The following is a 21,344-nucleotide window of genomic DNA, read 5'->3' on the forward strand; positions in this document are numbered from 1 at the left end:
TTCTACCTGATTTTGGGGAGCATTGAGGACAGCTAGGATTGATCCTGAGTAAGCACTTTTATTAGGAATTTAATTCTGTAGAGTGCTGAAAATCTTTTCCCACTGAATGCTGCTGAAGGTTGCTAGGCATCTCAAAGGGTTAGTGACTATCACAGCTTGCTTAGCACATGGTACTACATATGTCGCTTGCAATCTCCGAATAGAACAGACTTCTGCTGCTATTGCTGTCACTATACATTATTCCGTGTGGTTTTGGGGTGGTTTTGCTGTGCTTAGAATGTGAGTCCATCCCTTATAAAATGGTAACATTCTGTGATTAGGGACTGCTGGATCAGCAAAAAAAAGTCACCAAAGATGTGGGAAGAGGAAATACTTGAAATTTTTTTATAATAGCAATAAAAATAATTAGTCCCCTGAACATTTCATATAAAACCTCTCTAGAATATCGAACCAGTCAATGACTGAGGCAGTGTGATTTTCTTACCAGCTTTGTTTGGTCCGTGTTCTTTTGATATTGTTGTGAGATGTGGATTCTCACATACTCTGTGCAATGCCAGCAGTATACAGGATGCACTTAAGACAAAATAAGCGTATCCCCAAAGCCTCAGGGCATTGGGCTGCCCTTTTGTTCCGTGTAACCTATTGCAGAAATACTCACAGAATGACATGCTTTACTGCATGTCACCTTATTGCTTTATTATTAGCCTTCATAAAGGTCAGATGGGCCTGACTCAAATTCATGAGGAAACAATGCTGTACAAAATTGTTTTTCCTCATTTTATCTCTACTGGAGGACCTGCATATTTTTCTGAGGTCTGCAACAGTATTTTTGATATTATGTGGAAAGCAAAGAACTGTTTTCAATTCCAATTGTGGTAATCAATGAGATGTAAAATTGCAGCAGTTCCATGCTGCCTAGAGCCTCTCCTGACAAACCTCGTTTGGTTTGTCAGAATGCATAAAGCACTCACAAGACCATAGCATTAGCTCTCTCTCTCTCTGATGTGAATGAGCACAGAAAGAAACCAGCTCTTAAGGAGACATTTTCATTTGCTTAAATAACCCTGCCATGGCTGCAGTACAACAGAATCTTTCTGTGCTATGCATATTTCTTAGGATTGGAATAGGAACCTGTATGTGTAATACAAAAAAGCAATAAGCCCATGGACTAGCTCAATAATTATTTCAATTCTGAAAATGTCATTCAGACATAGAAGTCAGTCAAGGTAACAGTCCAGGTATGCTGTATTTTTAGCATATTTGTGACTATTAAGGAAAGTTACATTTCTTGCTGTACCTCTGTCTGTGACCATGTGGATTTAAGGAAGTTACAATATGGAACCTGCACCCTCCTTTTACAAAAACAGAGAATTCTTTTACCACAAGTAAAATAATTTTTCTAGGTACCAGCAACTCTAAGCCTTTGAAAGAAGTAAGCAGTCAGGAATCAATTGAATTATGAATTGTTGGTAGTTTCTTAGAAACTTTTACAGTATATATTCAGGAGGAAGAAACTCTCAATGCTGTATGTTTTGGAAGTATGTGGAGTATGGCACATATCCAAAGAAAAAAAAAAAAGGTAAAGGTTTAGCCCCTAAATGTTTTCCTGTGGGTGTCAAGGTGTCATTATAGATGGAGCGACTGGATACCTTATGGCATTAGCAATGGGCAAGAAGCTTCTTGCCTGTGCCTCTGATGCAGATAACTGCAATCATCCCCTATCAATTCCTTGGAGGTGTTTATAAAATGTTCTGTTCTCATTTCCTTTGCTACTGGAGCAAACATCAGTTTTGTATAACAGCATTTCTCTTGACTACCTTAGCTGATTAGGAAAGATTTGAATGAATGTTTGCAAATAAGGTATTCTTTGTCTGCATTGTTTATTCTTTCAGCATAGAAATTAAGGGCACTGCAAATTTCTGTCTCATTCTAGAACTGGTTTCCAGAACTATACGTCAATTTTCTTTATTTTGCTTAATGTTGATTTTCTGATGAATAAATATGAATAAAAAGACAACAGCATTGCCATTTCCAAGCTTTCATAAACTATGTTACAATTCTTGGCAGTGACAAAAAAATAATAATCCTAAATGTCATTTAAAATTGGGATTGTCATAGTTTAGGGATATGTGTTTCAAGTATTCCAGCTACTTTCTCAACTAGCAAGTCAGCAGAATATGAGTTTTCACCTTATGACTGGATTACATATTCTAGATTTAGGAAAATGAAGACTTTGGAGGTAATAACATGTAACATCTGCCAAGAGAGTAGATGGAGAGCTGCATGTGTTGGAATTGTTCTCTCCACATGATTGTGTCAGGACCTCAGTTGCTGTAACTCACCAGTTGTGAGTTCTGGGCCACGGGTTGGGGAAAATTTATCAGGGAAAATGTGGAGAAAGATCAGAAAGAAGAGGTCTGAAATTCTTCCTAAAAGAATTTAACTGTTCTCTTAACCACTAAAACCAATCTTAGACAAAGGTGTGTCACAAACATGATTTTCTGTGAACTTCTGTTTCTGAAGTCTGATAGCAGCGTAATTTGGTGGGTTTGTTTTGGGGGGGGTGTGTGTGTGTTAATTGCTTGGGTATAAAAATCTCTTTCCCAAGTGGAAACTTGGCCTTATTATACTGGATCTCAGCCAAGGAATAATTTTTATTTCTGGAGAATATTTGAAGAAAGGCGGAAAATCTGGGGTTTTTTGGTTTTAAGTTTCACATTTATAGAGATGTTTTTATAGCAAAAATCGGATTCTTCTTTTAATATTTTGATACCTTGCTGAAATTTTGCTGCATGTAGATTGTAATTTGAATTAATGGTTTGAGTGGTTTGGAAAGTTCATAACTTTTTCTTCCTGGATTCGTTCTTTGCACTCAGGACTTAAATACAGTGATTGTATATTTCCTTATGTTACTGAATGCAAGAGTAAAATATGTTCCAGATTTGGTTTTATACCATGCATTCTGAACTCTGTTCCCTGGTCCTGTGTTCATTGATGCCAGACAAATTAAGTAGATCTACAGTGCAGTTACCTGTTCCATGGAGAGATTGCGCCATGAATTTCTGTACGGCACAGTCCTGTACAACTGCAGTCACACAAGATGTGATTATTTTTTCTTTATTTTTAATTTTTCCTAATCTTGGCTAAAAATAGCCTTTCATAGGAACTGTTAGGAAGTTTCAAACAGAAATTGAAAAAGTGATCAAGCTTATAGCTTATAATTATCTAGGTAATATTTATAACAGTCTTTTCAGGTAGTTAAAACCACTGAAGATATGGTAGAGCTCAGTGAGGTCTTCTCTTCATCCTTCTCCTAGTATGATGAGGCAACCAAGAACAGAGAGCAGGGAGTTTGTCTACTGTAGGTTCAATTGATCTTGAATCTCTTCTTGAACTCTGTTCAAAAGGTATTCATGCTTTGACTATGCTGTTAAGTAGAATATAAGTGTTGTTCTCTGGGGTGTATTCTGGGTTACTAATCAATATATTGTCTTGTATCCATAGATACTTTTAGGTCTTTGAAATACTCTCATGAACAGTGTCTAACATAGACTGAAGTATAGAATTGATTTCCAGACCAGCTTTGGTTTACTGATCTTGAAGGGCTTGTATCTTCTGTGTAGTCTGGTTACAAAAGTATTAATCCCAGATAAAGGAATTGGAACCCAGTACTACCTTTTCAAAGCCGGATGGCAAACTTGCATGCTCCTTCTTTTCCTTTTAGCCTCAGAAGTTTTACATAGCTAGCAAACATGGCTCTGCTTCATACCCATGAAGTCTAGCAAATAGACTTATTTTCTGGAAGAGATGAAGTTCAGCCCATCAAGCCAAAGCAGGAATTGAACTGAGTTTCCTTGCAAATACTCTAACCCCTAGATTATATACAAAAGAGGAATGCTTGCACTCCTGTTCCTTTGAATAACCAACTTCATTCCCTAGGATGTGTGGGTATCCCAGGCTTTTAATTACCTCAAACAGAAATTTTGTGGGTTGCATTGCACTGGATTTGAAAAAGTAAACTAAATATAAATGTAGAATAAAGGGAGGGGGTGGGGGAAGATGACAGTCCTGCAAGTATCTGTTGTCCATTTGCAATCAAAAAAGGGGACATTAATGTATAGATAATTCAGGTACATTTGTCATTCACAGTCAATATAAATTAATACTCCAAATAGTAAAATTCTGCTTGCAAAAGTTTCTGAAAGGCTCAACCAGATAACCTGCTTGCAGTTTAAGTCTGCTGTGAGACTTTAGAAGGCTTACTAGATGTAAACTTTACTTGATTCCAAATTTACAATCTGAAAATGCCTATATTTTAGGCCACTACATTTTCTGGAGATAAAAATTTACAAGTCCATATATCTTAATGAGGACTCATAAAGCTGGGCAGATAATGAATATAGTATTTTTTTAAAATTTCAGCTCTGCCTTCTATCAGTTTGTTTTATTATGCTTGTGTGCATACTTCTTTTGCATGAATCTTATTTTGGCACTTTTGGAAAACTGGGGTGTTGAGCTGGAACTGATGGCATTGTTTGCAGTGTAACAGGAAGAAAGCCAGCATCCCTGGTGGAGTTGTCATAGCTATTCCTTTTTAACCCTTCTGAGGGAACAGGACTAATTTTAATTTGGAGGCAATTTCATTAGAAGAAAGAAAAGGATTTTGATGTCCTTTCCAGGTTGAAAGCCCCAGTTTCTTTTTCCAAAGCATTCATAGACTTTTTTGGCCTGTTTTCATCTGTTAAGGATGGGTCATCCACTGTAAACCACCCACATTGTACTATATGACCTATATGACCAATCACACAAAATCAATCTGTCAACATATTGTTTTTAATTATTTTAATGATATTTATTTTTGTATTATTGAAAACTTCTTTATTAGCAGGGAAACAGGTCATTATTTTATCAACAATTTATAGAGAGGAAATAAACTGGTATTTTTAACTGCTTTGCTTGTATACTAGTAGACTACACTGTTGTAATAGCACTCAATGAAAATCTTTTTATCTTTAATCCCTGATGGCTCGACACTGATTATTTTGTGGGTGTTTTTTTTTTCATTTTCAGTAACAATTTGAGGATTGTTCCCTGTTCCTTTGCAGGTAACAATGCGTTGCACCTCCATTAATGCAAGCTTCAGCAAGTTCTTCTCAAAATGTTGTAGGAAGTATCAGTTATGCATCAGTCCTTGATTGTCAGTCTCCACCTTATATTCACCTCTTTTCATATAAACTTAGAAATTAGTTGAGATGTAATAAATGCAAATACCTAATGACATACTGTTGGCATTCTTACCAGTGCTTTTGCTTAGCAGGCTCTTGTATTTTCTTGCTTATTAGAAAAAGGCAACAAGCTCTGGTGTAACAAATAGTATACAAAACCCCCTTTGAAATCCAGGTCACATATACCTTTATATGATCTATGAATTCAACACTGTGCACATTTCATAAGTAAAGAGTATTTTTTGTATCACGTATGTTTATGTGTTGATAGTATGGTAAATTTCTATTGGCTGAAAATGAGATTTTAGTTGTATGAGACCAAATACAGATCTTAGTCAAAACCAGTATCTGACGATTTTGATGTCTGAGATTGATATTATTAAGTACAGCCTAACACTTCATTACTATTCTTAAGATGTGTGTTTTGCCACAGATTTACAAATGCAGAAAGCAGTATGCTTCATGCAGGACTGCTGGACAATATGTGTAATGTCTTAAGAGTGAACTATTTTGTGTGTTGTTCTGTGGCAATCATTAGAACAATTTAGCAAGAATTCATATCAACATAATGACTGCATAGGTATGTGTTTTATAAGATGTGCAGTTGTGGTACGAGCATCACTTCATCTATTGGCTGGAACTGGAATTACTCAAGAGATGTCCCACACAGTAGTTCCACCAGGTAAATGAAGTTGTATTTACTTCTGCAGTATGACTGTTCGAGTTCTAGTTTGCCTCTCCTGTTTGTTTAGTGAGTCTTTTTGTCCAGAAAAATGATTATTATATAGTCTCTGCATAGTCAAGCCATTCATGAAGTTAAATAGTAAGCTATCAACTGAAGTTGTATTATTCTTGATAGAGGGCTCCCACTGTTCATTTTGAGTTGGCAAAGGCAAGAATATTTAGTTATTTCTTTGCAGTACCTATTGAATGCAGTTCATCACTATCCTCTTGCTTTAAGACTATGCAATCTTGTGAATTTCTGAGAAGACTTTCCTTTCCTGGATTTATTGTCCCAGGTATAACAATGATGTGTAACTATGCACATATAATATAAGACAAATAGTTGTCTTCATTAGTATAAGACGAATCATATTCTTCATAGCTTTCTGAAGGAAATCTGTCAGCTAAAATGCAAGTGTCTTTGATACCTCAGGGAAGAAGTTTTTCTCATGTGTAACACCAGCAAATTACGTTGCCTTCTTTTGCAATACCTTGAGGGCACAAAGGGCAGAAAATAGATTAAATAATGGGGTAGGTCTTTTGCATTAGTAATATATTTGAAACGCTCTGACTTGGGAAATGCATTGTGACTAGGAAGTTTCCACATGAACTAGTGAGTAGGGGCATCCTGTAGCTCCTTTCAAGCTGTTGGCTTCTGTGCTTTGCTTTTGGAGCTGATTTTCATTAATTCACTTCAAATTAATTACTGAAAACTCTAATAATTCGGCATTAAATAGCTAAAAGATTCCTAAAATTATAAGTAACATATAAACCAGCAGAGGAATGAAATTTCATAGAAAATCAGAATAATCCAATGTATGATAATAATAAAATTATTATTAATATACTTATTAATAGAATTTCAGTTTTAGTTTTTAAAAGAAACCCCAACATTTTAGATGCTTTTAGAAAAAATGAATGTGTGTCTTTCTGTGATTAAAATAGGGCTCTGGAGCTCAAAATTGTTTTCTGAATTTTTCTGTGGCTCTGTCTTCTAAGACTGTCATCTTCCTTTTTTTTTTGTTTTTTTTTGTTTTTTTTTAGAGATAATGATCCTAGCCTACTCCTTTGACAATCCTATATTATGGTATGGCAAAATTCCTCATAATTATTGCTAAGCTGAAACTATTTCAGATACCCTAGCAAGGAGGGAAAATGTAAGTCTAACCCTAAGAGTTCAGTGGAATTCAGTAGCACTCCTATCGCTTTGTAGGCAAATTGAGTCATTTTTTCACCCAATGTTCACTTTTTTCTCTCTGGCCCATACTGTGTTTCATTTCAGCCACACTGAATTTAGCAGTTGATGAAGTTGGCAATAATTTATTTATTTTGCTGTACTTAAAATGCTAGGCGACACTATCAAATGTTCTTCACTTCAATCTCTTTTCTTTCTGTTTGTGAATGTCACACTGTGTTGCACAAACACAGCAGGGGTGAAAGCTAACACAAACGCATGTTTGTGTCTACAGCACAAAAAATGTGTATTTATAAATGAACAAATCAGGTCAAGTCTTTCATAGTAAAAATAAATTAAACGGTCATTTGTCAGGCAAGTGTCTGGAGACTATTGTTAGTAGTCAATAGAACTGATCATAATGGAGGAATATTGGCAAGGGGAAATATTTATAATGACATTTTGTGTTTATAAGCACATACACAGACACATATTAAAAAGACACTAGACCTGTTTTTCGCACTGTACTGTTACTCTGAAATGAATCACTCACAGCTTTGTATTAGGCTGAACAAGGCAAATGGTCTAGAAGATTGATTCAACACGGATTAACTTGTTTATTGATTAAATGTACAAAAAACATTTTCAATCAATAATATATGAGTGAATTTCTTTGCTGTAGCAGCTCACATAGAAAAGCTGAGAATACGATGTTAGAAATTGGTATTTATACCTTAACTCAACTTGTTTCGGAGAGATAGCCATGCAGAATTACCTAATCTTCATCTGCCTAACTCAGATACAGAAGTATAAAAATATTAGAATACAAGGCATGCAACTATTCTTTATTTTGTTTCCATCTGGCATTTTTGAAAGAAGAAAAATGAGAAGTGCAATATGCAGAGAAATTATAGGTCTCATACAGGAAAATAATCCTTACTCAGGATTTCACTAAACAGAAAGATCAGGAAAAAAATGTAGTTACGACCTTGCAATAAACTGTCAAGGTTTATGGAGGTTTGGCCAATTCCTTAGTATAAAAAAAGTTCTATTCTGATAAGCATATAAAACAAAATAGAGCTCTGAAATAGCAGAGTATGTCAGCAACTGAAGGGAATGAAAACTGACAAGAATGCCTTTTCAAATCACCAAGAAAACACCAGTATCTGGTTTTACTGCACAGTGAGTCAGTAGTTATTCAGAGGTGAGATTTAACTTAACGTCTTCATATTCATTGGTAGTACAGAATTTGTATAAAGATATCTTTCTTTGTTTAAGAAACTGTCTGAAGTAGCATTTTCTCTCTGTACCCTCTGGGACTGTTGAAAGTCTTATGTGAACATAGCACACTGCAATTTTCCTGCTTTATTAATTTTACCCTTACTTGTTACCTAACATGTAAATACCCAGAGCTCAGACACATTTTTACTAACAGCTTGTAAGTCATTCAAATTCATAAATAAAAGCATCTAATGTTATTTCACATGTCCTAGGGTATCCAAGGCTTCCACAGGAGCAGGCAGATAGAACAGGATCTACAAGAAACCGTCCTTTTCTGGAAGGGCAACTCAGGACCAGATGTAGTAACATAGAGTATCTAAAATAACTTCCTTTCTTTTGGCAGTTGAATACTACTGTTAGTGATATTTATTAAAAATAGCAGGAACAGTGTAGCTGTTTCTTCTGTTCATTTATTTTATTTACTATGTCATCATGCTAGCACATGCTACTATATTTTTTCTTTTGTTAAGTCTCCCTTTTACTAAAGTCTTTTTCATTCCTTCGAAATCTAGAAAAAAAAATAACTGCTTTGAGACAATTACTAATGCCTGGTGATAACTTCAATGCACTTGTGTTATTTATTGCCATAGTAAATTTTTAGAAAATACTTAAAGATTTTAGACCAAAATTTGATCAGTTACTGGCATAAGTCTGAAGAAAAATCAGTGCACTTGAAATAAGGAGCTGAGCACCGGATTAATACTATTGATTGTTTTCAAAAGATTTCTTGCAATTCTTCTCAGTGAGATATTTAAGCAAAGATTATGCCATTATATTAACAATAATGTTCCTTTCATCTTCTTACTAAAACCTCATTTTCCTTATAGCATCCTTTGTTCAAACCTTCTTTAACATTTCATTTTTTTGTAGTTGATATCAAGAAAACTAAGCTATTTTCTATCTCTGTCTTTTCTTTTGAGGAACAGAGGAAGGGAGGAAGATGGCCAAAATCAGTCTTTTTGGTATACCTCTTCTTTTGTGAGCATAAGTGCATGGCAGGTGAGATTTTCCAGTGTAAATATGGTAGAATTAGTACCTAATTATAGTCTTTGAAATTTAGGATGAGACTGTTTGCAACTTATTTTTCATATATCTTGAGAGACTTCATTTTCTCTAGTTTTTGCTTGTTTCCAGAAGATTTCCTTTGGTAGCTGCTTCAGCACAATTCCCATCATATTCAATCTGTAGGAAAGCTTTGATAACAATCTTTTATAAAAATGCATGAAAAAAAATCTTTCTATTCTGTTGTCTATTTACATCTTGAACTTGTTAAAAACAGACTTCTCACAAAAGTGAGAAAACAGACATGTTAAGTCTATGCTTCTGGTACTCATTAGCTTTATTTTCAGGAAATCTGGCTTAACATTGAAGAGCATATGAAATCATGATCATACTTTGCATGGGAGGGAAACACGATGCATTCAGGTTTTGCTTTAATAATGCTACTCTGTGAAAAATGAATATACAATTGGGGAAACTGCTTCTCAATGAGCAACTACTTAATTTCAGTTTATACTTGGAATTTACTTGCATAAAAATAACTCTCAGGAGTACAAATTGAGAGATTTTCTGGCAACTATGAACTTATATCATTGTGTAGAACGAGAGGTAAAGCAACTTAGAATTTTTTTTCTAGTGAGTCCATGAATAGAAAAAGAAATCCCAAATCTCTGTTTACTCCCAGTAACTTTCTTCCTCCTATTTAATGAATCATTTTGCATATTTCAGTTTACATGGATGTTTTCACTGTTCATAAGTACCTCTGAAAAATAGATCTCTTTGAACCAGCAGGTTATTTTTGAATAATTTTCTGTTATTCATGTGGTTGCTTATATTTTATTTCATTGGATACTGGTATACCATCCAATGTATTTTTTGTTTCCTGTTTCAATATTAAGGAGATTTTTTAAAGAATGTACTTGTTTCATGCTGTTAAATTTGGGGTAAATGAATATTGATGCGTGAGTATATGTCTATACCAAGATTTACAAATGTTTCCATAAATCCTACAATTGTCATGTTTAAAACAACCTTATCTTTATGTATATAGCTCGTTGGTAAGAAACAGAAAGTGGAAGTTAAGAGATCTGATTTCAGGTTCATGTTCAGTCACAGATTCCCTGTATGTTCCTTAACGACAAGACACAGCAACAGATCAACTTAATCAGAAAGAAATGTAATGGAAAGTAGTGAGACACAGAAACCACATCACCGCCGTGTGACCCCAGGCTATGAACACTTGGCATGCCTTTACCTCATCATTTGGAAGAGCTTGATAAGCTTTCTGATACACATCTTTGACCATCACTTTCTGAGTCTTTTTTTTTTTTCCCTCCCCTTCTTTCTGATTGGAGAAGAGGGCTGTGTGATCAGGGTATGAATTATTTGCAAATTGCTGTTTGAATAGAATTGGCAAGAAAAATTATGTAGTGTAGGGATATTTTCTGTGGAATCCTCAATTTTGCACAAATAATAAAGGGAAAAAAAATAAAGTATGGAAACAGGCTCTTCCAGGAAAAGCTAATGGCTGGTTTAGAGAGAAACAGTTCACATCCAGTTTCAAACTACTTATTATGATAAAGTAGTCCCATCCATAACTTCCAAACTGTCCCACTTTGAGTCTCAGACACAGCAGGAGACCAGTTTTAATATCCGTTTCTCTCCAATGCTTGGATGATGGAGAAACTGCTGGTGACCAGAGTTTGCAGCACAAACTCTGTCTTAATGTTAAGCAGAAGCTCCAGGTTGCATGAAAACAGCAGCCTTACATAAACACCTAGTATTTCACAGTGAAAAAGCTTATAAAAGAATCAAATCAATAGGCAGCCAAAGAAATATTGGTGCTTATTACATCAGGAGCTTTCTACACAGAGCCAGCTTTTGTCTCACGGAAAGTGGGATTTCCTGAGTTCCCAAGCAATTTCAAGGAGGTAGCTACCTCTCTGTGCAAAACCAAGGACTGTGTCCTTCACTGAGACACTGAGGTGACATGTTTGGAGTCCAGCGTTAGAAGGAAGGAACAAACACCTCTTTGTTTCTGCATCCTCCTTATAGACTTTCTCATAAATAAATATATAAATGGAAACTCTCTAGAGTTAGGATAGACTAAGAAAGCACTGTGGAGGTTGCTAGGCAGCCGAGGCCAAAGGAATAGAAAGCAGGCAGGTCATTGAAACGCAGCATCCGTGACTTACGGGTTATCTGGAGTCACCATTTACTCAATTGTCTTTTGTCATAAACAAGAGACAGTATAATTTATTTTTCTTTAGTGAATGAGCAATGTTTTTAAAAGATTTTGAATAAAAGGCCAGTTTTAGATGTCATTACTATCAGCATTTTTGAGCTATGAAATTACATGTATGATTATTATTTCTAAAGTTTATTTTCATTGTCTATAACAGGAATTTGGTGCAATATATCCAGGCTATAACTTTTGTCAAATTTTCATTTTTACCACAATATGCATATAAGACTCTAAATGAAGGAAGTTTCCAATGCTAGAAGTTATACCTTGCCCTCAAGAGGTGTCTGTGTTTCACTGTCGCTAATGACAGGGAGCGACCTGACTTCTACTACCGTACCCTGTATGATGTATGATGAAGCTACTTATTACAGAAATATAGCAGTAACACACACCCCCTGGCTATATTACTGCTAAGCATGCAAAAATACAGGCATTTCCAATAGGCAAGTTTTTGATGTGCAAGATTAGGTGATCACATTAGGTGATCAGACTATTTGCTGCATTTGAGATCTCTGCTTATATTTGTGTCTTAAAGTCTGCTTGAAATTTACTGTGCCTTCAGCAACTGTACAAGTACATTGAGGGAATACGGTAATCCTACAACTCCCCTCCCTTCTCAGATAGTGTAACGACAGTTCTATATCATGTTTTAGTCTACTTATTCTCTCCCAATGTCTTCATATTATGTCTCTAAAAGATTTTATTGTTACATCACAGTTTTTCAATATTTGTTTCTTCCACAGGGTGGATGCTGTGGGGGGGTCCAGGCAGCTCTGTGGAACAGTCTCCAATGGGCTAGTAGGATGAGAAGGTCCAAGGGTGGTTTGGGAAACGAGGAGAAACATCACCTCCCAAGACGGTAAACCTACTGCAAAGGTAATTCATGCTAGGATATTGTTATGCTGTCAGTTTTTCAGGCTTCAGGGTTATCACAGCTGGAACGAATGGCAGAAAACTGATAGGGAAACGGAGCACATACCTTTGATATCTGAGTATTCATACAGAGTCTTGAAAATCTTTCAAGAGCTTCTTAAGTTTCAACTCCCCTCCCTGTGTAAGGGAGAATTTGGAGGCTGTATCTTACAGGTATTTTCTTGTCTTCCTGTGGACCTGTTAGAGAATACAAATCACAAGTTTACAGTAACTTTCCAAGAAATTCCATGCAGGACTTAAAACTCATGAAAATGCCAGTTTATCAGCTACATAATGATTTAGCATAATAAAATGTTGTTTCACAAGAAGAATTAATGGATTTATTTTTAATTGTACATAGTCCGCTTGGTTGGTTTATTTCAATCTCACCTTCCAGATTTAACTGTTGTGTTTATGGAGACTCTCCTTCTCCCCTGAAGCCTTAACTATGGACGTTTTTGTGCTAGCATTTCAGAAGTCCAAGAAAATGTGCAAATTAAATATCTGTCATCTCTCAGTGTAACTGTAATGCTTCTTCCTTCAAGAGGTAGAGTTGAACGATGCAGTACCAGAACATTGTTTCTCTGCTGTCCTGAAAGCTCAGCTATGTGGTGTATTTCTGAGCCCAGTTAACTTTCAGTATGTCCATGCTATGCACACATTTATTGGTCCTCAGTTAAAAATAGGTTTGCTGAACAAACAGTTTTTGTCCAGGCATCCTAACCCAATCATTTCCTATGGTACTTTATGAAATATCTGACAGGCTGACTTGCTGCTTTCACTTATTAATGTGCTTTAATATGTGCAGAGTGTAAGAATAGTAACAATGGAAAATCATACTGGTGGAAAATAAAATTAGGTTTTTGATGCAAAAGTTTTCATAAGGATCTGTTCCATGAGACACTAAAAAAGCACAAAACACCATTTAATTAGGAAAGCTTTTTTCTTTGCTCAGGAGTATAGAAGTTTTGGCTGGTTGGGTACTAGGTTAGGCTTTCAAATATCTCTGGGAAATGCCTTCCTTATTGTTCCTGGTGAACTCCCTCCAGCTCCCTGGCATTCATTAATTAAAACCATTCAGAGATTCCACTGCTGCAATTCACACATTGCTTCTGTGCTTCACCAGGCTTGGCAGCTGCCAAAAAAGCAGACAATCTGCACTCATATAACATTACTGGGAGTTATGTCTTTGTATAACCTGTAGCTGTGGTAGAGAGCCTAAAGCCTTGCCCTCTGGAAAGGACAGAAACTACTTTATTACCTGGGAGAAGTTATGAATGTGTTTGTGACGGAAGAAAGGTTTGATATAGGAAAGTGAGAGTAAGCATAGGTCTTGCCTTCTGCATTTATACAAATGGTAACAGTTCTCAGTTTATAATCTGGTTTTCAAGACTCTTCCACTCAAAGTTGTTGCTAATCAATTTAACCTAGGTTCCCCAGACCTAATTCGTGGGTTTTTTTATTATGTAGAAGAAATGATTTAACATGGCTTGTGGTTAATGAGGGTCCGGTAGGCTTTACCAAAAATTGCACCAATTGATTTTAGGTAATTTACTGTAAACAAAAGACAAGAATAGCTTGCTTATGGTTGGAACTGGTCTGAGATCCAGAGGATATGGCATCAATCCCTAGCTGTGTTTCAGGTGTCTTCTCAGCTGCATTTTTCTACCTATAAAATGGGTAGACTCTCATGGAAGTTATGTAATGTTCATTTGTTGACGTTTTTGTGATAATCCTTTCTCAAAAAGGGAAAAGGATCTTTGCATAAGAGTTAGCAGGGCTCAGTGAAATGGCTTTAAACTAGATTTGGAGGGGCAAAGGATAAAACCAGGCTTGCTAGAGATAAGCCTAGGGGCAGCACACCAATATTTGAGAGATGATGTGCTAGTGAGGTCCTTCAGTCTGGTCCACAGTGTGCTGAGTACACTGGAGCACATTTGAAATGTCTTTATACTAATACACACAGCATGAGGAATAAACAAGAGGAGCCAGAAGTTTTGGCTCAGTCCAAGAGCTACAACATTGGCATAAGTGAAACTTGGTGAGATGAGTCCCATGGCTGGTGTACCATAATGGATGGTTATAGGCTCTTCAGGAGGGATAGGCAGGGCAGGTGAGGCAGGGGGGTGGCACTGTGTGTAAATGAAGGGTTGGTGACAACATGGCTGAGAGCCTCTGGGTAAGGATGAAGAGGAAACAAATTAAGTGGGTGTTATTATGGGAGTCTACTGCTGACCACTCAGCCAGGATGATGACACCAATGAATTATTCTGCAAGGAACTGATCAAGTTGATATCTAGATCTACTGCCCTTGCCCTTATGGGTGACTTTAACTTCCAAGACATCAACTGGGAATATCATACAGTGGACAGAAACAGGCCCAGGGAATTTCTTAAGCACATTAAAGATAACTCCTTGGTGCAGGTACTAAGGGAGCCAACTAGGAAAGGTGCCCTCCTAGATTTGTTGTTTGTAAATAGAGGAGGACTTGGGGAAGAGGTGGTGATTGGTGGCAGTCTTGCTCACAGTGACCATGAAGTAGTTGAGTTCCAGAACATTGGTGATGATAGGAGAAAAATTGCCAGCAAAACTTTGATATCTTGCCTGGATATGGCGCAAACAGCCTTTGGGTTGCTGAAGAGCTAGTTAGTAAGGTCCCCTGGAAATATGCTTTTGAAGATATTGGGTTCCATGAATGCTGGTCACTTTTTAAGAGCCATCTCTTAAGAGCACAGGAGCAGGCAATTCCAAAGTGTCAGAAGTCAAGTGGGGCAGAAGGCTGGCTTGGCTGAGCAGGGATCTTCTTCTAGAACTTAGATGAAAAAGGAGTGTATGGACATTGGAAGCAAGGACAAGTGACATGGGACAACTACATAAATACTGTTTGCCACTGTAGGGAGAAAATTCCTGCACCTAAAGCTCAATTAGAGTTCAAGCTGGCCAGCATTGTGAAGGACGTAAAAAATATGTTAGCAGCAAAAGGAGGATCAGAGATAACATTGGGCCATTACTTGATGAGGTTGGTCACCTCACAAATAGGGATGTAGACAAAACAGAGACATTTAATGCCTTCTTTGGCTCTGTCTTTAACACTGATGATCGGTCCTGGGAACACTGGAACCCTGTGTTGGAAGACTATGACTGGAGGTACGATAAACTCCCAGCTGACCCTGAACTTGCTGCTCCAGCTGCAAGTGCATAAATATATGGGGCCCAATGGGATTCATCCCAGGGCACTGAAAGAGCTGTCTCATGTTATCATGGGACCTCTCCATCTTTTTTCGATGTCTAGGGAGTCTGGAGAGGTCCCAGTCAAATGAGACCTGGCAAAAGTCTTGATTTTTAAGAAGGGTAAGAAGGAAGACCGTGGTAATTACAGGTCTGTCAGTCTCACTTCAATGCCTGGTAAAATTATGGAGAATGTTATTCTGGAAGTTATTGATAAACACTTGAGAGACAATGCAGTCATTGGTTATAGCCAGCAAAGGTTCATGAGAGTGAAGTCCTAATTAACTAAATTTCCTTTTATGAAAAGGTCACCCGTCTAGTTGACCAATGGAAGCCAGTAGATATGTGGGGGTTTTATTTTAGCAAAGCTTTTGATACTGTCTCTCAGATTGTCCTTATGGACAAAACGTTCAGCATACACCTAAGTTGGGTGAACAATTGGCTGATGGATTGGGCTGAAAGGGTTGTAGAAAATGGGGTTACATTAAGCAAGCAGCCACTCACCAGTGGGGTTACCCAGGGCTCAATTTTAGGGCCAGTGCTCTTTAACGTTTTTATAAATTATGTAGATACAGGAATTGAATGTACATTAATTAAGTTTGCCAATAACACTAAACTAGGAAGAGCTGTGGACTCCCTGAAGTGTAGAGACACCTCTTAGCAAGCTCTAGATAGACTAGAGAGCTGGGCAATCACCAACCATATGAAATTTAACAAGAGGAAGTGCTGGATTCTCTACCTGGGTCAGGGTAATCCTGATTATACATACAAACTGGGGGACGAGAGGCTGGAGAGCATCCCTGTGGAAAGAGACCTGAGGGTTTGGGTTGATGGCAAGTTGAATGAGTCAGCAGTGTGCTCTGGCAGCCAAAAGGGCCCACCATGTCCTGGGGTGATAGCTAGCTGGTCGAGGGAGGTGGTTGTCCCACTGTACACTGTACTGGTGTGACCCCACCTCAAGTAGTATGTGCAGTTTGGGGCACCTTTTATAAAGAAGGACACCAAACTATGAGAGTGTGTCCAAAGGAGGGTGACCAAGATGGTAAAAGGTCTCCAGGGCAAGACTTATAAGAAGCAGCTGAGGTCACTTGGTTTGTTCAGCTTGGAGAAGAGAAGGCTGGTGGGTGACCTTATGGCAGTCTACAGCCTTCTCAAGGGGGACAGCAGAGGCAGAGGTGCTGATCTCCTCTCTCTGGTGACCAGCAATAGGACATGAGGAAATGTAATGAAACTGCATCAGGGGAAGTTCAGATCAGACGTTAGGAAAATGTTCCTTACTGAGAAGGTGGTTGGTCACGGGAACAGGGTCCCCAGGGTAGTGGTCATGGCACCAAACCTGGCAGAGTTCAAAGAGTACCTATCTGGAGGATGCTTTTAGTCATATGATTTAGTTTTAGGTAGTCCTGTGAGAAGCAGGGAGTTGGACTTGTTATCCTTATCGGTCCTTTCTAACTTGAGATATTCTATGATTCTATGAATCTAACCTCAATGCTATAAAGAACAGTTTGGATTCCAGGCTTTACACTGGGAAAGGAAGTTACAACCCTTCAGGGGAAATATGCCAAGAAACTGAAATTATATGAGATGACATTGTGATATCTTGTTCTGCAACATACTAAATAAAGTTTGAACTTCACCACCCCTACACTTAATGAGAAACAGGAAGCTTAATGGATTGATGTTCTAGTCTCTGATTCACTGCTTAAATTGTGTTTCATGTGAACTATTGTTGGAAATGCCATTTTGACTGAAGGAAGGGGAAGATAAGAATGCTGTTTGGATATAACTTGAAATCTTGATGGTAAAAGGTAATTTATATTTTCAGTAAGAGGCTTTTATCTTCATTGGAGTCTGATGATATTGATCTGATATCAGTACTAAGTATATGTTCTTGAATTCTGACCAGATTCTTCTTCTGGTGGGAACCACAGATGTCTCACATTGTTCCAGCACATGGAGCTTTTTCTGTGCATTTCTTTGGCTGGTCAGTTTACAAGTGGCTGCATTTTGATGCTCTGTGTGATAAATACTTTTTTGGACCTATTTTAAGATTAATGTTTCTGAATTTTGTATTTGTGGTAATCGCTGTGTCCCTTCAAGGGTATCTATAGCCTCATAGTCAATGTTGGGTTTGGTTTTGTTTTTCCTTTTCTAACATCTAAGAAACCAGTTGTGTCCATGATTTATGGAAAAGTTCAAACCTTTCAAATTAAGTGAAGGGCATATAGCTTCAGAATGAATTATATTCTTAAACATAATGAAAAATCTTCATTTGACAATGGGGCATGTCCCAGAGTCTGGAATGGAACAGAAGAAATGAGATATTCAAATCAAACCAGTAGGTGTTGTTTGTTGTTGTTTGTTTGTTTGTTTGTTTTTACCTAGTAACAATTCACTTAGCCATGTGTAGCACAAAGCTTGTATTTTGAATGGCTATAGATACTGACCTGTGTGTGCAGAACTATCTCTGCACAGCTGGTGACTGATAAGAGTACAGTCACAAAACATGTGCATGCATGCAAAGCTGTGTAGGCAGTGCCTATTGTTAGCAGGCAAAGGGAATGCTCAACTAAGTAATTTTTTACATTCTTTATATCTATAAATGAAACCTGGAAAGCTTCTGTTCAGTCTCCCCACTCACACCCCACAACCCCCTTCCCCTTTTCACCAGAGACCTCTAGGGTTTTATCTGGAAAGAACTCTTAGGCAGAACCGAAGTCAATAACCCTCAAGAGACAAATGGAGACAGGAGAACTTAGCAGCAATTCCTTCAATACTTCAGAAAAGACTAAAGACTATGTCATGACAAGAATAGACCATTGGATCTCTGAAATGTTCTGAGAAATCAAATATCAAAGAGATGAGTTACAAGGTAGCCTTCACCTGCATTACTCAATGCCATATACCTTGCTCTCTCCATGGCTGATAGCACTGTATATAATAGATTTGGTATGTTTTGTGGGGAAAAGTGCTGTATTGGTTTGAACTTACTGTGAAATGACTCCTTCATTAAAATCTAGTAGAAAAGCTGGTCCCTTTAGCGTGTCAGGATGCCAATGATTCAGTGTCTCAGTTTACTTCTTTTCTTCCTCTCTCTAGGGTTGTTTTTTGTTCATCTTTAACTTTTGTTTTCTATTGTTATTCCTCCATTATTATTTAATTTCTTACCAATTAAGTTCCTTTTCCTGATTTCCCATTTAATTCTTCAAGTTCTATTATGATAGGTGGCAGAAAACTGCTCACTGATACTGAAGAACAGTTTGGGGCACTCACTCTTTGTAAGACTGAATGTTCAGGCACCTTCCTCTGAGTGGTCTGGCTCCTGTACAGTTCCAGGATCCTATCCTGTAACTTTTAACACTAGCTTTAGTGGATTTTTTTTACTACCGTAGAATAAAACTGGTGGTAAAGAAGTGATCGGAATACTAAATAGTAAAATTTCTTTCCTTAATTCCCTTGACATCTTGGATAATTGCAAAGGATTAGCTGTTGATTTGGCAACGTATAATTGATAGATAACAAAAATTACTTTTAAGCCTTTTCTGACAAAAGAAAACATGTTATAAGGGTAAAGGGGAAGGGATGAATTTTCTTTCAGATGCATCAAGCAGATCACTTTTTATCGATGTGACATTTGTATCTGTTATAGAAAGTGAGGTCTCTGTAAGAAGTTGTTAATAAACCAGAGATCAGATGCATAGTGGCTTTTGTTTACATCTTATGTGTGATATAAGATTTATCATGAAGATATTGAAATCTGTAACAAGAACTGAAGACTACCAAATCAACAGCCTGGATTAGGCAATATGATTATTAAAAAAGCAAAGCAAAAACAACTTACAGTCACAAGGTGTCTGACTGAATCTGGAAGTCCCCAGGGCATTTAAACCCATATCAAAGTAGCTAGAGATGGAAGTTATTCCTGTGGAGAAGTGGGGGGAAGCAGTAGAATTCACGACTCTGTGGCCTTTGAGCAAGAGCACACTGAAAGACATTTGCATGAGGGATGTGAATGCAGCATAGTTGTAGGCATAAATTAGAACAATATTTTATCAGGTTTGTTTGGGGGGGGGGGGGGTTGGTTGGGTTTTTTTGGGTGTTTTTTTTTTTTTTTTGCTTGCAATGCTCTGTTTTGCTTGCACTATGTAAAACCTTAATCTCAAATTTTGCTAGGTATAGCTTTCTTTTATATGTTTAAGCCTGCCTTGTGTTGGGGAGCAAGATGCATCACAGTAAAACAGCAGGGCTGTCTACATTGCTAAAGGTAAAATATCAGAAGAATCTGTATGCAGGTTGTGGAGAAGGAGCTGCACCTTGAGACACAGGTGCTGCGAGTGCTTCCTACTGCTGTGTTAAGCATCAGTATGGGGACTGTGGCTGCCAAATATCAGCCTTTGGGAAGAAATTCCCCCTGGCAGAAGAGTCCTCTGTTCTTCCTGTTTAGAAGCAGATGGCAGAGGCAGCCCACATCACCAGGCAGACCTGGATATGCTGTGCCTCTTTAGGCTGAAGATTACTTTAATCCAGTAAATCATTGTTCATTTCAGTCATACAGATATTTGAACTGACTTAAAGTAAAATAAAAATTATTTTGGAAGTAATCCCTGGATTTTTTCTATAAAGCAAGTGAGCAGTGCAAACAAGGCTGATTTTATACAACATAAAGCATAGTGGGTAACATAGGTGAACTAAAGATAAACTGTGACTATATATCTAATATATTAAAGCATTGCTTTATATTGGCCGAGTAGGCTACTGTATAATAATAATACTGTCATAATATTACTTCCAATAGGTTTCTAACATTGTTATATTATGTCAATGTGTATGATAGTTTATGGAAAGAGTTATATAAGCACAGAATAAGAGAATGCATCATTCAGATGCTGCAATGAGGGAAGCAATATCTTTATTTAATCCTCTTGATTTATAGCTATGGTTTATTTATCTTTTTTACTGTGTTGATTACAAGGATATTTGACCATTTTGCAGTCATTGACTGCCTTTGATGCATAAAGTGACAGAAGATGTCTCTCTAAACACAGTGAACCTCTGATCAATACTTAGAAGTATGGTACATCATAACAAAAATGGCAGTATACTGTTATTCCAAACCTGGGTTCTTCACCCGGTGTGCAAGAGCTGATCCACACGGAGTCGAGATACTTGTTCATTGCATGTCTGAGCAGAGATGGGTTCTTGGTGGTAATCCGCAAAGCTAGCACCCCTTTTAACATGTTATACACTTTGAACAATTGCGTACAATTATGTTTAGTCACACAATTCTTACTGGTTCTTACAAGCCTCATCTCCTTTTAAAGATACAGTGTTCTTTTTTTTTTTTTCACACTCGTTCCATGGGGAGGGGGCTTTGGTAGTAGGGGGCTCACTTTGCTCGATGGTGGATCTTCTAGCATACTAATTAGAATAGTTCACATGTAGTTCCAGTAATTTTCTGTTTAGTCTCATTACCCATTTGGTTCTCCTTGAGCTTAGCTTGTTGTGCCCCAGCTTGACATATTTATGTTGTCTATTCCTTCTCTCAAAGCCCTGTTTT

General features: G+C 37.4%; 1 protein-coding gene across 2 annotated transcripts in view; it reads left to right on the forward strand.

Moving 5' to 3' along the window:
* The window catches only part of LRRC4C (leucine rich repeat containing 4C), a 98,153-nt gene that overhangs the window by 28,854 nt on the left and 47,955 nt on the right, over positions 1-21,344 (forward strand). The window contains exons 2-3 of one of the 2 annotated variants that reach the window (XM_040602336.1): positions 9,324-9,402; positions 12,391-12,523. The gene's annotated coding sequence lies outside the window, so the exon portion shown is untranslated. The remainder of the gene's footprint in view (positions 1-9,323; positions 9,403-12,390; positions 12,524-21,344) is intronic. The other variant, XM_040602337.1, reaches the window with a different exon arrangement.

This window comes from Falco naumanni, chromosome 7 (assembly GCF_017639655.2).
Source record: "Falco naumanni isolate bFalNau1 chromosome 7, bFalNau1.pat, whole genome shotgun sequence".
Taxonomy (NCBI): Eukaryota; Metazoa; Chordata; class Aves; order Falconiformes; family Falconidae; genus Falco; species Falco naumanni.